The sequence below is a fragment of the Ambystoma mexicanum genome, chromosome 1p (genome assembly GCF_040938575.1).
Source record: "Ambystoma mexicanum isolate Mex_15411 chromosome 1p, UKY_AmexF1_1, whole genome shotgun sequence".
Classification (NCBI taxonomy): domain Eukaryota; kingdom Metazoa; phylum Chordata; class Amphibia; order Caudata; family Ambystomatidae; genus Ambystoma; species Ambystoma mexicanum.
Window position 1 is genome coordinate 1,158,730,429 of NC_090921.1, and position 15,441 is coordinate 1,158,745,869.

Genomic DNA, 15,441 nt, shown 5'->3' on the forward strand with positions numbered 1-15,441 from the left:
CCCAATTGCTATACCAACATTCTGACTAACCTGCGATTTGGGGCTCCTTAGCGCTGCCAGTGTGCTATGTCTCAGTGTGGCTGGCTGGTGGCAGAACGGGCATTGGGACCTGGTGAATGGTGCTAATCTCGGAGCACCTGGGGCTGGGCTTTTTTGTGCGCTCATGCCTGTAACCACATAGAGGAACCTAACGTTGTTACACAGAAGAACCTGACCAGCCCTTGTTAATCTCGTCTCGGAACTTGACAGGATTGTCTTGTGAACCAATTGGATGATGCTTTTTCATTTCAATGTTCTATTCTTTTAACAATTTTTATCGATCTTATCTCAATATCATCTCCTCATTCATCATCTATTTTTAATTTTTTTACTTATTTTTTAACATATCAATCAACATACTGATTTACACGAATTGGATTTGTTAACTACATTTGCACAGATTATTAAATCCATTCCATTCCCTCCCCCTTACCCTGTGGCAAATCAAGGTGACCCCAGGAGTGATGAAAGAGACTTATTGTGTGATTGTGATCTTGTGGGGTACCAATAACGGTAAAATGCAAAGCGACCGCTAACCTTCTAGCTACCCAGGGTCTCAAGAAATTTAGAAAAGTAAAGGATAAGGAAAAATCCCCCCTAATGGAGAATATGGTGGCATTAGCAAAGGCGGTACCCGGGTTGTTGCGGGCCCTGAAAGGGAGGGGCCCTAGACTCCTATTTACAAAACGTTATATGACTAGATGATCAGATTAGTGTAGCAGAGCAGGCGATTGCCTCCACAGGGAGGTGGGCCACCCTGCGTCAAACTGCTCGGGCAAATCCCCAAGAGACAATCAGACCAGTACTTGGGGTGGGGGACGGGCTATGCCCTGTAGCTGTACCCCGCCCGATATTTGTCCCGGATGTGGTATCAGTAGTCCCATCTGCATCCCCTGTAATGGGTGCTTGTGTCCAGGCCACCAGAACAATGTCCTCCAGGAAGGCAACAGTGCTCCTCCCTCTCTGATAATGGAACCACAGAGCATGTTGGGAGGAGGGAGATTAAACAGGGAAATAATGTTGACTCTGATGAACTTCTTGACAGACTTCACAAACAGGCATCATGAACACCCTGTCGATCCTAGGTGACCAGGTGATGTCCCTAAAAATAGGTTGATGTACTAAACACCCAGATCAGGTTCTTCCTGATTTGTGACCCACTAGGGAAGGGGACCGAGCAGGGAGCCCTAAACTCCCCGTAGGGCAGCCCATAATTGTGGGAAGAGGCGCAGAGGTGAGTGGGGAGGATGATATGAGCCAAGAACTAGTGGTAGCTGTGGAAATACATGTTCCCTCTAACCAACCTCGCAGCCAGCGTATGCTCCTCCCGGAAGTTAGAACGATTTCAGCCCTTACCCAAGTGCCTGAAACCTAGAGGTACCCAAGGGGGGGGCACAAGTGCCGGTACAGGAGAAGGCAGATCTAAGGTGTTCCCCCCTCCAGCTGCCCCCAGGCGCTCTACCACTGGTAGGTGTAATACTAAATGTACCAACCTTGGGAATTGGGTGTAATGAAGACTAAGGGGCCCTGATCAACAATTCAGCTCAATGGGTCAATTCACATATTCAGGGGAGTCTCATAGATCCCTGTTTTATCCTAATGGCCCGCAGAGTACAGTGGGTGGGCTCCATGACAAAATCGATTGCTGGGGATTATGTGGTGGTAACCTTTAAGAACACAAATGTGACTTAGTATCTGGTAGAGTCCAACATGAGCATGCCTAGTCATAATCGCAGGACCTGGTTTGTACTGTTACATTTATTTTACCCCGAGGACAGGTTGAGAGGAGGGGCACCTGTTAGGGACTTGGGTTTTGTCCATTCAAAAGTGCCCTTTCGGCCAGGCTGGATCTCAACACAAGCGGTCCTTCAGCAATATGGTGGGGGCATCAGGAGGGAGGGGGTGACCGGCCCAAATAGCAGTGTATCTGTCTCAGTATCGACCCAGAATCAATTCTACTGCCTGACTGATATGAATGAAATTGAATTATTTGAGCCCCCGGGGGTGGCCCACAGACAGTCCCAGGAGATGGTACTGGGTGCTGTAATGGGCTCCCCTGAAGTGGGGACTCTGGCTGTGGGGGCATAATCTGTCCTTATTGTCTTGGAATTTGGCCAAATAAGAACAATGCTGGCCCACTCAGAGACTGAGATCATATTGAGTGAGGCAATTGTTGTATTGCTCCAAGAAACAATGTTCAAGGATGAGATCAATGTTGATGGCTTTGTCTCATACCAGTGGATGGGGGCAGGAAATAAGCAAGGAAGAAATAATGTTGGTCTATGCACTCTGGTCAAAACTCACCTTTGAGAGCATACAGGTGACTCTGACAACTCTGGTGCAATTCATATTGGTGGTTAAAATCCTCAGACTGGGCCAGGCATACCTCCTATTAGTACATTTCTACAATAGTCCCTATAAAGAGCATCAGAATAACTGTCTGGGTGGGTTGGCCCTAGCCCTGGAGGAGCTTTCTGCCAGGCTCCACAGGGATAATGTGTGCTTGGTTCTGGGAGGAGACTCTGATGAAAAAATTGGGGATTGGCCTGGAAGAGAACCCATACGACAGCACAGAAGATGCGGTGACAGGAATATCCGCCCCAGTTATGATGGATATTAGGCTCTGTACGGAAGGGCTGTGTCTCTGGCACTATTTGCATGAGTGGGGACTATGGTCAACAAATGGATGGTTGTGTGTGAATATCCCCGGCAAAATTACTTTTTCATCTGAAATGGGTCGCTCAACGATTGATAACTTTTGTGTACCAGTTGAGCAATGGGGTCACATAAAGGCGTTTGTGGTGTTGGATAACATATGTAGTGACTACTTCCCCATAAAACTTGAGATTAAATCAGCACCAAGGGTGGACAGGTTGAGCCAAGTATACTCCTGGAGGTATCCCTGGATACCTCCCGGCATAAACTTAAATGGAAGGAGGACAAGAAGTATGAATTACTGAGAAAGGCAGTATCATCAGGTGCACGTGAACTTGAGAATCTGCTGTTGGGCAACATGGAGAGTGTAAACATACTAGAGGAGTTTGGAAGGATGCTGACCCGCTCTCACAGGTGTTCTCTTGTGAACCAGGCAAACGAGGAGGGAAGAGAAGTGGGGGGTGGTTTGACACTGATTGCACGAGAGCCAGAAAAAATCTTTTGCATGCCCTGGGCAGTATTGGAATCTCCAAAACTGCCATTATAGGGATTAGATTCTGCTGCAAGACAACTCTGGCAAATAGAAAATGTGCAATAGAGGAAGAAGTATGGGAAGCCTGGGTGGTAGCTTCAAGGAACAATGATTTCTAACAATTTCGGGAGATTGCCCAGAAGGGCCCATGCTACAAATATAATATGGCCACACCCATTAATAATGTCTCGGACAGGGAATGGGTGGATCATTTTTCAACCCTATACAGTGCAGGGTACACGGCTGGCATAGGAGAATCGGCGTCTACGGACAGTGCGGGATTAACTGATGGGATGGACACTGAGGCAACCATCGTCTTCTCTGTGGACGAAATTAAGAAGGCCATCAGCCGCCAGTGTTGTAACCGAGCTCCAGGCCCGGACAATGTCCCCCTGATCTATTTGTCATGTTTCTGGATCGGTGGGCACCCATACTAACCCAAGCGTTCAATGCAATATGTGCGAGAGGGGCCATTCCTCCATCGTGGTTTAGGCAGTTATTCAGCCAATCTACAAGATGGGTTCTCAGGCTTCCTCTGATTCATACAGCCATATATCTCTCTTGGACTCCCTGTTTAAAATATTAGGTCATGCCATCTTGGCTCAGTCAGAGGATTGGGTTGTAAGTAGAAAAATCCTCTCTCCGGTCCAGTTAGGTTTCGGGTCGGGGCTGGGTACAGGTGAGCAGGTGCTCAACCTCTATCTGGTAATGGTGCATTCCCTTTACCTGAAGGAAGCACCCATCTAGCCGTCTTTCATGGACCGAGCATGGCATTTGACAAAGTCAACCACACCAAGCTATGGGACATGCTCAGGTCCATGAATTGCCCGGGGCCCCTGGTAAACCTATTGGCCAGGCTGCATGGCCCCACGCAAGCATGTGTCAGGAGTGGTGTTAATGGGCATTGTAAAGGGTCTGTCCCAGTTTAAATGGGGGTTCGCCAGGGATGTGTGCTGGCGCCCCTGCTTTTCTGCTTATACATAAATGGTCTCCACAACAACCTCCTAAAGTCTTCCCCTGACGTTCTAAAAATGGGTGGTCAGTCCCTACCAGTTCTAGTGTATGCGGACTACTCTTTCCTGATGGCCCGCACACCAAGAGCTTTCAGGCACTCATCTCGGAGTATGCCGTCTATATGGAGGGGCTGGATCTGGTTGTAAATGCAGCAAAGTCAGCATGATGGTCTGCTGGAATGGGAGAAGGAGGATTACTTTTAGGACTTTGTATTGTAGGAACAGCGTTATTCCCAGGGTCCATTGTAATGACTACTTGGGGTTAGATTTTCTGAAAATGTCGGTGCCATTGTGCATATTTGTAAGCATGCACTGAAGTTCAAGCAGGCATTGGGTGGGGTTTCCAGCTCTATGTCCATGTTTAAAGCCAAGCCAAGTGCCCCGTTGCTGCAGCTGTATAATAGAAAAGCAACATTGGTGGCTAGATTTGGGATGCAACTGCGGGGTCACTGAAATGTAGGTGTGGTCCACACTCTGGAGAATGACATTTTTAAAAACCTGCGCGGTTGCCTGTCTCAGCTCCAAATTTCATGGCGCACCTGGAACTGGGCAGCACACCAATTGGCGACACGATCTCCCTGCAACCAGCATTACATTGGCTCAGGCTATGGGGTAACGGTAAAGATTAATTTTACCCATGAATTGATCACCTTTCTGATAGACAAAGATGTGGGATACAATATCCCATGGCTGTCTCATATCAGGAAACAGCTGAGGGGGATGAATATTTTGCACTTGTACCCTCCGAGCAGTTTACTCTCCCGGAGAGAGATAAACCCTTGGATGGCTTGTCTGCATGAATCTGTGAGAATGGATAGGAAAGTACAGAAACCATGACACCAAAAAATTGTGGCCTGATGACCATAATGTCTCTGGGTTTTCAGCGTTATCTGCTCTGGGCAGAATTCCCTGCTGATTGTGTCCTCATATCTAGGACAAGGTCTAACTGCATCCACCTAAGAGCCGTGTTAGCAGCATGGACCAGGGGGGAGCGGATTGATCTTGTCTGGTAAGAGCTGCTCCTTATGAGGACCTAGCATACCAGATCTTTTTTTTGCCCTGTTTATGCACAAGCCAGAAGATGGTTTATATGACACTTGTTTCAGGAATGGGGCCTGCTCTAGTACATTTGCTGTGGGTGAACTCACCACATGTGGGTTGGTCCCTACTCTAATACCTGAAAACAGTACTGTATCTAAGGAAACGTTTGATGACTATATTCTCTTGAAATTAGTTGCCATACACCATCTAATCAATTGTTTTTGTATTTTTTCTTAGCTGCTATTTTTTGCGGTGGCTTGTATGAATACATGTCTCATTGAGTTTTTATTGTTAGTTATTTTTGTATTTTGCATTGTTTTTATGGATTGTTCTTACACATATCCGAAATAAACATGATGATGATGATGATATACCTGGGTGGTCATCTGGTGGTGCTCCCCCTACGTCACTCAGACCCTCCGTGCCTTGATATCACACATGACGTTTCTCAGAAATGGCAAGGAGCACTATGTCTTGGTCTCCCACAGTGGCTGCGGACTCCAGCGCAATATAAACAAATGAACATAAACATAATTCTCTCTGCACCCAGATCCACCCGGTCCGGAGGGGGTGTAGCCCTGATCTTTCCTGAGTGGATTCCTGCCTCTATCATTCCCACGCAGACTTACTCCTCTTTTGAATCCCTTGTCTACATGCTCTCTCTCTCTCTCCTAGCCACTTTCTTACCTTGGCTACTATCTACTGGCCTCCCGGTCAAATCACCTAATTTATCTCTGAGTGGGCGGACCTCGCCTCATCCCTCCTGGCCTAAAACACTCAATTTCTCCTTCTTAGAGACCTCAATATCCATCTTGACTCTACTTTCTCATCTTTACTCTTCCGTGACCTCTGTGATTCCCTCTCCCTTTCTATCCTCCCCTCTGGCCTGGCTCACTCTGCAGGGTACACACTTGATGTCTTGATCTCCTCTCACATCCCCCTCTTCATCCCTCTGACCACTCATCTCCCCTGCAACAATCACTCCCTCCTCTCCTCTCATCTCATCTCTCCCTCTCATCCCTTCAGGCCAATCCTCCCCCAACTCTGCCACCTATCTTATTGGATATCCGGCCCATGAAGCGTGTGTCAGTTGTGGCTTTTGCCACCACCTTCTCCCCCCACCTCCTCCACCTCTGGTTGACTCACATTCTGGCACAGCCCTGTCTATGCTCTACTCTTCTATTTCTGATACTCTTGCCCCTGTCATGAGGATCCACTTGAAGCCCAAAACCAAGTGCAACTCATGGTATGACTCTGGCCTTGCTACACTTAAACGTCAGTGTAGGGTGGCTGAGAGGAAATGCTGATGTTCTTGTTCATCCTCGGACAAAATGACCTGTCACCTGCTCCAAAGGCAATACAGACTCTCTGTCCTCAATAAGAAGAGAATCCACATCCAAGCCTGTGTCTCTGCGGCATCCAACAACTCAGACAGACTCTTTAAAATCTGCAAGGAGTTGGCCCACCCTGCTGCAGTCTCTACCTCTCCTGTCGCTTCCCAGGCCCTTTGCATGGGCCTTTCCTCTCACTTCATCTCTAAAACTGAGGCTATCCTGTCCACCCTCTCGTCTCCTGCCTCTCTCTTCCCCCCTCCTCCTGCAAACTCTGCTCCTCCTATGACTACCCCACCTTCTTTCTCATCCTTTCCTCTTTTCTCCCCTGACGAGATCTCTAGACAAGTCTGATCTATGAAAGTCTTGCCAAAACAAGTTCCTCCCTGTTCTTCCAAAACATCAAGGACCACATTGTCACCCTTGCTCCAGCTCTGGCTGATTACTGCAACCTCTCCTTCGCCCCAGGAACCATCCCCTCCCCTACCCTCTGAAGCACTCTCTTGTGCACCCCCTTCTCAAAAAACCCACAGCTGGCCCTTCTTGCCCAGCTAACTATCGCCCAATCTCCATCACTCCCTTTCTGGGCAAACTCGTGGAAAAGTTGGCCATCTGTCAATCTGTCAGCTTAACCTTCACTCTGACTCTGTTGGTTGTATCCATGACCATCAATCTGGCATCAATCCAGAAGCATGGAAACTGCTCCCCTGAACATCCGTGAATATCTGCTCTCCAACCTTGACTCTAACATCCCCTCTGTCCTCATCCTTCTTGATCTCTCTTCTGCATTCGACACGGTCAACCATACCATCCTGCTTGACCGTCTCCGTGATAACCTGGGTACCACCGATTCAGGCCCTGGCCTGGGTAAACTCTTTGCTCTCTGACCGACCCTCCCAGCTCCAACTTGGGTCCTTCCTTTCATCTATCTCCCTTTCTACCTGCGGTGCTCTCCAAGGGCCTAACCTCTCACCCTGGCTCTTCAACCAATACCTGGCAACTCTCGCCCACCACATTGCCATCTTTTGCTAAAATTTCCAGTGCTATGCTGACGACACTCAACTCATTTTCAGGCTTCCCGCAGCCACCTCCTCTCCTTCCCTCATATCTGATTGCCTATCTGCCATTCAGGATTGGTGTGTTGCCAACAATCTCTCCCTGAATGCCAGCAAGACGGAGATCATCCTCATCGGCACACCTTCCCCCTCCTTTCCCCTCACTCTCTGGTCGGCCTCTTTGGTTCTCCTCCTACCCCCACCTGCGAAGCTAAGAACCTTGGGGTCATCTTTGATTCCACACTTTCCTTCTCTGCTCACATCTCTGATGTCTCTAAAAAGTCAAACTTCCTACTGCACCATCTCAGAGGTACTCTGCCTTTCCTCTTCATCCCCCAGAAGCTCACTGTCTTAAGAGCCTTCTTCTCTCTAGGTTGGAGTATTGTAACAGCCTCTTTCTAAACATACCTGCCTCTACTCTCCACCCTTTGCAACTCATCCAGAACAGGACTGCGAGACTTGTCCTAGACCTGAAGCCATGGGATCATATCTCTCCAGCCCTGAAATCTCTCCATTGGCTCCCAGTGAATGCAAGCATTAAATTCAGAACCCTTTGCATTGTCCACAAGGCTTTCTGGGGCCGGTGGCCAAAATACCTTAGGCTGCCCCTCCATAAATACCTCTCCTCACAAGCTCGTCGCTCCTCTACCTCTAACTACCTCAGGGTCAGTAATTTTTCAACAAAAAAGAGCTTGGGGTAGATCTCTGTCTTCTGCTGGGGCCTACTTCTGAAACAGCCTCCCTGCCACTCTGAGACTTGAGGAAAACCATCTCTGGTTCCGGAAGCACCTCAAGACCTTCCTCTTTGCTTCTGCCTTCGCCCCTCCTCTCCCATGCTGATCTGCTCTCTCACGACACCGTGCACCTGGCCTTCCCTCTGACTTCCAGGTCCAAGTACCTTCTCACTCTGTTACACACCTGCACTGCCTCCTGCCAATACCTTGCACTGAGGTCTGTATCTGTAACCATACAGCCCCCCCTGCATTTACCAGACACACCCTGTATGTTGCCTAAATCCCAGTACTAGCCACTTGCTGGCTGCACTACCACTTTTTGTTGCTTTTTATTATTTATTTATTTATTATTTATTTCCTTTGCTCTGCACATTCCACTTCTCCCTCCATCCATGCACTTTTCCCCTTTCCCTCTCCCATGCACTTGCGTGTTCTCAATGCCACTGGGCCTAGTAAGATCGTTGTTTTCGTTCTCCCTTGATCCCCTCCCTTGCCTTGTGGCGCTCTGAAACACTTGTGTAGGAGCACGATACAAATAAAATATAAATATCAATATCAATATTAATAAACATAAACAAACTTAAAATGTCCTTAGGTGTGTTTAGTAATCATATGCCCTCTTTTGTTTTTCTTGGCTGTCCAGTAGATCTCTTACCAAACAAATGCATTCTCTGGTGGCTTCAACAAATTTGGCCATGTTGCATCCAGTTTTCTCTTGATATTCCTTTCTTTTTAGCATGTCGAGGTTATCTCAGAGTTCTCAGCCACAAAACAGTTGGAACGGAGGGAACCCTGTTGAGAATTGCACTATTTTGTTCACAGAAAACAAAGGCCATTATCTTAATTCTTGGTATCCCCATCAACTAACTTCCTCAAGAGGTTCTTTAGAGCCTTTTCAAATCTCTCAACTATGCCATCCTTTTGAGACTATAAATTGAGGGATGAAGAATATCTGTGTTGTATTAGGGTTTTAAGTTTGGCCATCAATTTGCATATAAATGTTGATCCCTCCAGAGAAACGTAGTTGTTTCATAATCTCTATTGTGGTGTTAGTCCTCAGGGGAAGTTATTCAGGATTAGATGTACTATAGTCTACAATTACCAAAGTAAATCAGTTAGCTGCGTTGGAAGTATTTAGGGTTCCCGTAATACCCATATCTAATCCCAAAAGAGGACATCAGTGATATATAGGGATTGTAAGGTGGCTCACCCTCATCTGTTGGACAAATCTTCTGACAAGTGGCACATTCTTCGTAAAATGTCTTGATTTGATGATAGATCCTGGGCCAGAAACATATGCTAAGAACAATAAAGCTGACAATAAATCTGACATTTAGCACTAGTTAGTAAAGCAAGATTCAATTGTATACAAATGAGGGCCCCTTTGCATCCCAGCCTACCTCCAGTTTTCCCCCACTCAAGTTGTTTGGTCAAAGGAGGGTCTGATGGACAGGTCATTTTGCTGTGCTAGGGTACCCTCTGGATTAAGGGTAAGGTATCTGAGGTTTATACATTTGGGATTGGGTCCGATTTTGTATGAGAGGGACCAATCCCTTTAGCTTTGTCACATTCATTTATGTGGCTTCTACTAAGGGCAACTTAAAATAATTTTACAGTCAATGGGATCATCGAATTTCCTTCCTCATCAACAAAAACGTCTTCAGTTATTGGAGGATAGGATTTTAATTCCCTCTTGATATTTTGTATCTACTATTCGAGCCCCAACATCTAGGACATGTGTAAATGCCTAACAAGACTTAACTGTGCTCTACCCTTACGTACCTTCAGGAAACGGAGGTCTCAAACATGTGCAGAGTAGGGCTTGGCTGATTTCTGTGACACTGATCATGACTGCTGTTCAATTAAAAACCTGCACCACCTGGGTGGCTATAAAATTGATCTAATCCGTCCTTAAGGTCCTAATCACCAGTGGAGGCAATGGGCATTGTGGGGATTCTGGGGACCATTGATCTCGCTTATGATATCGTATCAAAAAGCCAAGTAGGATCAACACGAAAGTGAACACAGGTATTTATAGGTCAACTCAGGTAGGGCCAAATGAAGGAAAATGTAATGTAACAATTCAGAGACAATGTCACTGTGCTTGCATTAGTTCAAGTCTTTCAGGTTGCAAATCGCAATCTGGGTTCCTTTCCTGGCAAAGATTATCAATTCCCAGTCACTCACAGTCCAATGGGTTGGACATGTTCCTCATACATCTTTATCATCTCCTTGGATCACCATCTCTGGCCCTCAGCTTCTCTTCCTTGGTTATGGGAGTACACTCCTCTGGGATTCCACTTCCTAGGGGGGCCACATTTTAGCACTGGACATTGACAGAGGTTGGGTTATGGCAGTAGAGTGGAAACCCAAAACACCTTACCCTGGAATCAGTGAATCTGGTGTACTCTCAGGGGTTTGTGTTATTTTCTCTCCACTTGACGTCCTGGCCCTGTTCCCCAAAAAACAATCTCACTTTCCTCCTCAATGGATCGCCATGTTCCCATGCCTGGGGAACTCTAGCCTGCTCATCTTATTCTCGCCTGTTCCACCATTTTTCTCCTTCACCTCCTTCACGTGCTGCAATGCTTTTGTACTTCTACTCCTCCTAGTCTCACCTTTTTCATGGGACGGGTTGCCCTACTCCTAAACTTCCTCCATCTCTCATTTGCAGGTTCTGCTAACCTCCTCCTCCCCACATCCTTATTTCTGCTAGTGTCATTTTCATCATCTTTCTCATATATCCTTCCAATTTCCTCCTGATATTTCAATCTAATCTCCCCTTTCTCTCACAGATTGCCTCAACCTCTTCCTGGCATTATCTGCAATCTCATCTCTTTTTCCAATCTCTCCTCTAACTTCCTCCATGTTCTTTAGCCTGTATCCTCCAACCTCTTCCTGATTTTTCCTCCAGTCTGCTCTCTCGATTCCACCTCTCTTCACTATCTTGTCTCCCCCTCCCTTCTCTTTCCTTCTTCCTCCACTTTCCTGCTCCGGCTCCATCTCAGCCCCTCTTTCCTTTCCCCTCAAAACATCCCTTTCTGGCCCACCTCCACTATCCATCACCCTACTTCCTTCTTTTATCTCTGGGCCTCCACCTCACATCACTGACGGCCTCTGCCACTCAACCTGTGACTCCTCACATCCTTTCCATTCATAGAACACATGCATCTTTCACTGGGCTCCATGCCCTCGCCACTGTGTCTGCCCTTCATCAGAATGCCTGCATCTGTGCATAATAATTAGTGTCTCTTGATGATTGAGTCAGTAGAGCTCGAGAAGGCACTCCACCTGTTGGTAATCTGAAAACACTGCACTGCATGGCTTTAGCCTTTTCGCCATCTTGATTGTCAAGCCTGTATCTCGGCCACAGTCACTTGAAAGATGCTTGCACAGGGCCTGTCCACTGAGCTCCCACAGAGGCCCGGGCGATAAGGAAATACCAGGACCAGGTAAACATTTTGCACCTGCTCAGACAGAATATTGCTAAATTTTCAGTTAATATGGCTGCACCGAAGTGCAGCTAAATATAAAAGGGGAGCTTCCACCTGCCTGTAACCCTGACACATTGCCTGAGAGAGAAATCTCACCCAGGAACATTATGGGGTAGTTGCAGTACCCCTACACTCATAGCCTTACAGGATACCAAGGCTGCACACGTAGAAAATGAGTTGCAGTCATGGGTACTGACATAAAATATGCTAGGACACCAAAAAGTGATCAAAATTAGTAGGGAGCCTCCAAAGTTAGACAAAAGGAGTCAACACGCATTTTGCAAACCCTAACTTGCAAAGTATGCCCCTATGTCAATAAGTAAAAAATACATTGGGTTGAAAAGATCTATGCATTTGTCAATGACTCTGTCTGCCTTTTTCTGTTTGTTCGAAAATTTCTCTGGTTGAAAAAAACACACATACAGTACAGAATTGTACCCCTATATAAAATTCATATAAGGACCGTGTACATTTTAATGTTTTGACTAGGGGAAGCAAAAGGACAGAGACGCAGTGAACATTAACTTACCTTAAGCAAGGAATAATAGATCTGTGTCCTTTTTCTGAGGCACTCAACATGTCTTGGCATTTGTGGGATGTAATCAATAGGGCTCCTGGTGATTCCCTGATCTATCCAGGTAAGTGAAATAGTATTAACACAGTTGATCAGGGTGACCAAACGAAATGACCCCATCCATAAATTCAATGAATCATAGAACTGATGCCACTCTTGTAAAGTTAAACAAAATGAATTTTAGTTTGCTAAAAGTGTGATTGAATAGAAAAAAGGAAACAAATCAATATTCAACAGGACAGGAAGTGAAGCAACTGCACAGGTAGTTGTTGAACTTAACAGACATTGGGCCTCATTACGAGGTAGGAGGTAGCCATAGTGCTATTAGCACCATGGCTACCCCCTTCCTGCATTCCGGGTCCGGGTTCTCGAAATAGGGACTTACCGGGTCATTCCAACCTTGGAGGACCCAGTAAGTCCCCATTCCGAGAACCATTCCCCATTCCCATTCGACTCCCCATAAGGCTCAATGGGAATGGGGATGGAGCTAATAGCAGGCCCGTTATTAGCTCCCTGGTCCCTTAGCGGCTCCACTAAGGGCGCCTGGTAAAACCAGGCGCCCATAGCGGGACCCGCTAAGGGACCTCGGAATAGGGCGGTAAGGGTTTACCGGCACCCGTCTCCTTACCGGTGCACGCTAACCCTTACCGCCCACCTCGTAATGAGGATCATTGTTGTCAAAACAAGCTGGATGAGAGAACAATTAAAAAAAGTCCCATACAATCTTCTGGGGTCATGTGATCTGATTAGAACAAATATGTCTATTTAAACAACTGAAGAAAGCAGCAGTGTTGTCATTAAACACTGGCGGAAAGGATGTCGACACAATGTGTTTCGACCATTAAAAGCTGCTCTTACGTGCTTGAAGTTTGATGGCCGTCTTCAGTACAAAGGAACCAGTTTGTCCTGTTGAATATTGATTTGTTTCCTTTTTTCTATTCAATCACAATTTTAGCAAACTAAAATGTATTTTGTTTAACTTTACAATAGTGCTATCAGTTCTATGATTCATTGAATTTATGGATGGGGTAATTTTGTTTGGTCACCCTGATGAACTGTGTTTATACTATTGGCATTTGTGGGGACATCCTGCTTGCCAGGTCTAATCCTTTTGAAGGGAGCCACTTCATAGCCTAACACCAGTCTTTTGACAAATCCCAGCTCGTTTTGGGGTTTGGGGCCTCATTGCGAGGTTGCTGGCTGCTACCGGTGGGTTGCGTTCGACCTCGCATTACTGTTACTGCTGCCTGACATCCCTGTGCTACCGGGATATCACAGGCGACAGCGCTACGGTAAGTTCCCATTCGCATGGAGTCCCATGGGAGTGAGAACCCTGAAGTACCGGCACTGGTACTGTTAACGGTGCTGGTGCTTCAGTGAGAAACCTGGTGGGAGGGCCCTCAACTCCCTGCAGATGAGGACTGCCGGTAGTTCAGTTCCCCTACCGGCAGAATCGCAGTGACTCGGTCCGGAAAAGTGCCGGTAACTTGTTAGCAGCATATTTATTTCCGGGCCGAGTTACTTATAATGAGGCCCATGTTCTTCCTAATCTAGATTTTATCTGCCTCCATTTAGTGCTGGGTAATGTCAACAGATCATATCTTGGCAAATGCAGCCGCAGACCCTCGGTAATGGAGGCATTTGCAGTTTCTCTGCTTTATAATTGCTGCAAGGGCCACGGACACCTCATCATAGTTTCAATAATGCATATTTACTTCTTATTGATGCATTGGTATACTATGGGGTGTTGGTCCTTATGCTGTGGGTTAATAAACTGCATGGAAGGTATGTCAGTCCACTCCAGATGCAATGCAGGAGCAAAGTCCACTTTGTGGCCCTAATGCAGTAGCTGTGTGCAACTTTGGGCAGTGCTTTTGTTCTGAGAGACAGGAGGAGAGCTCAAGGTGAGTGGCACCTTTTACCGGAGGTGCTGGTAATTAGCGATTATGAAAGACGCCGTCCCTGGTGATGCCTCTGGGGCAGTGCTGCACCTCAGCAGATGCATGTTTTAAGATCTTACTGGATGACACAAAACCAGCATGTTAACGTAAAAGAGCCCTGGTTCATCTGGGTGTCGAAGAGCCCCACTGCTTCTGGTGAGAACAAAAAAAGGAAATGTCCAAATATTGCTCTCAAGTATAGGACACGGATATGGGCAACATTCTCTAGCACTGATCAACAGTGTGATGAAACGTGTGTGACGGTGGTATAAACAGAAGGGTGTGCTGCAGGAGTTGGGTATCACCAAAAAGTCAGCAAAACGAGTATGGAACCTCCAAAGTTAGACAAAGGGAGACAAAAAGCATTTTGCAAACCCTAACTTGCAAAGTATGGTTCCTATGTCAATAAGTAAAAAAATACATTGGGTTGAAAAAATCTATACCCAACTCCTAATACATGGCAATTAAATAAATAAGACCGAGGCATATTGTATGCAAAGAAAAACAATATAGCCATTGTCTTACCCTACATTGCTAGCTCTAGTTTGTCTTGCTGTTACTTTCATCATCATTTCTTGGCAAATAGTTTTTGTTACACAAATAATAGGACACAAAAAGGGCAATGAAAGTACCAATTCCGATATTAATTGTCAGAGATCATGCATATATAACTTTACATTGGCATATAACACAATTTCACAGTTCATTCTTTAGAATCCGAAGGCTCCATGAAGTCCATACAGATTTAAGTGACAGTCAAGGCGGGGGTGCGGGGGTCCTCTCCTCCATGGTTGGTGGGCCCCAGAAAAGGGCTGGCTCCACTGCAAGAATGCGTGGGCATCCAGAAGGGGCATGATGCAACTGAATAAAATGCTGGGCCTTTTCCTAGCCTTGACATCTCTTGGAATTGCAGGCCATTTGATCAAGACAGGTTTCTACACCTTGCATGCTTGCTCCTTTTATGCCAGCCAGCCGAAATAGTTACCCAACATTTTGCAAACTACCCTATAATTATTTATTTGATATCTGTGCT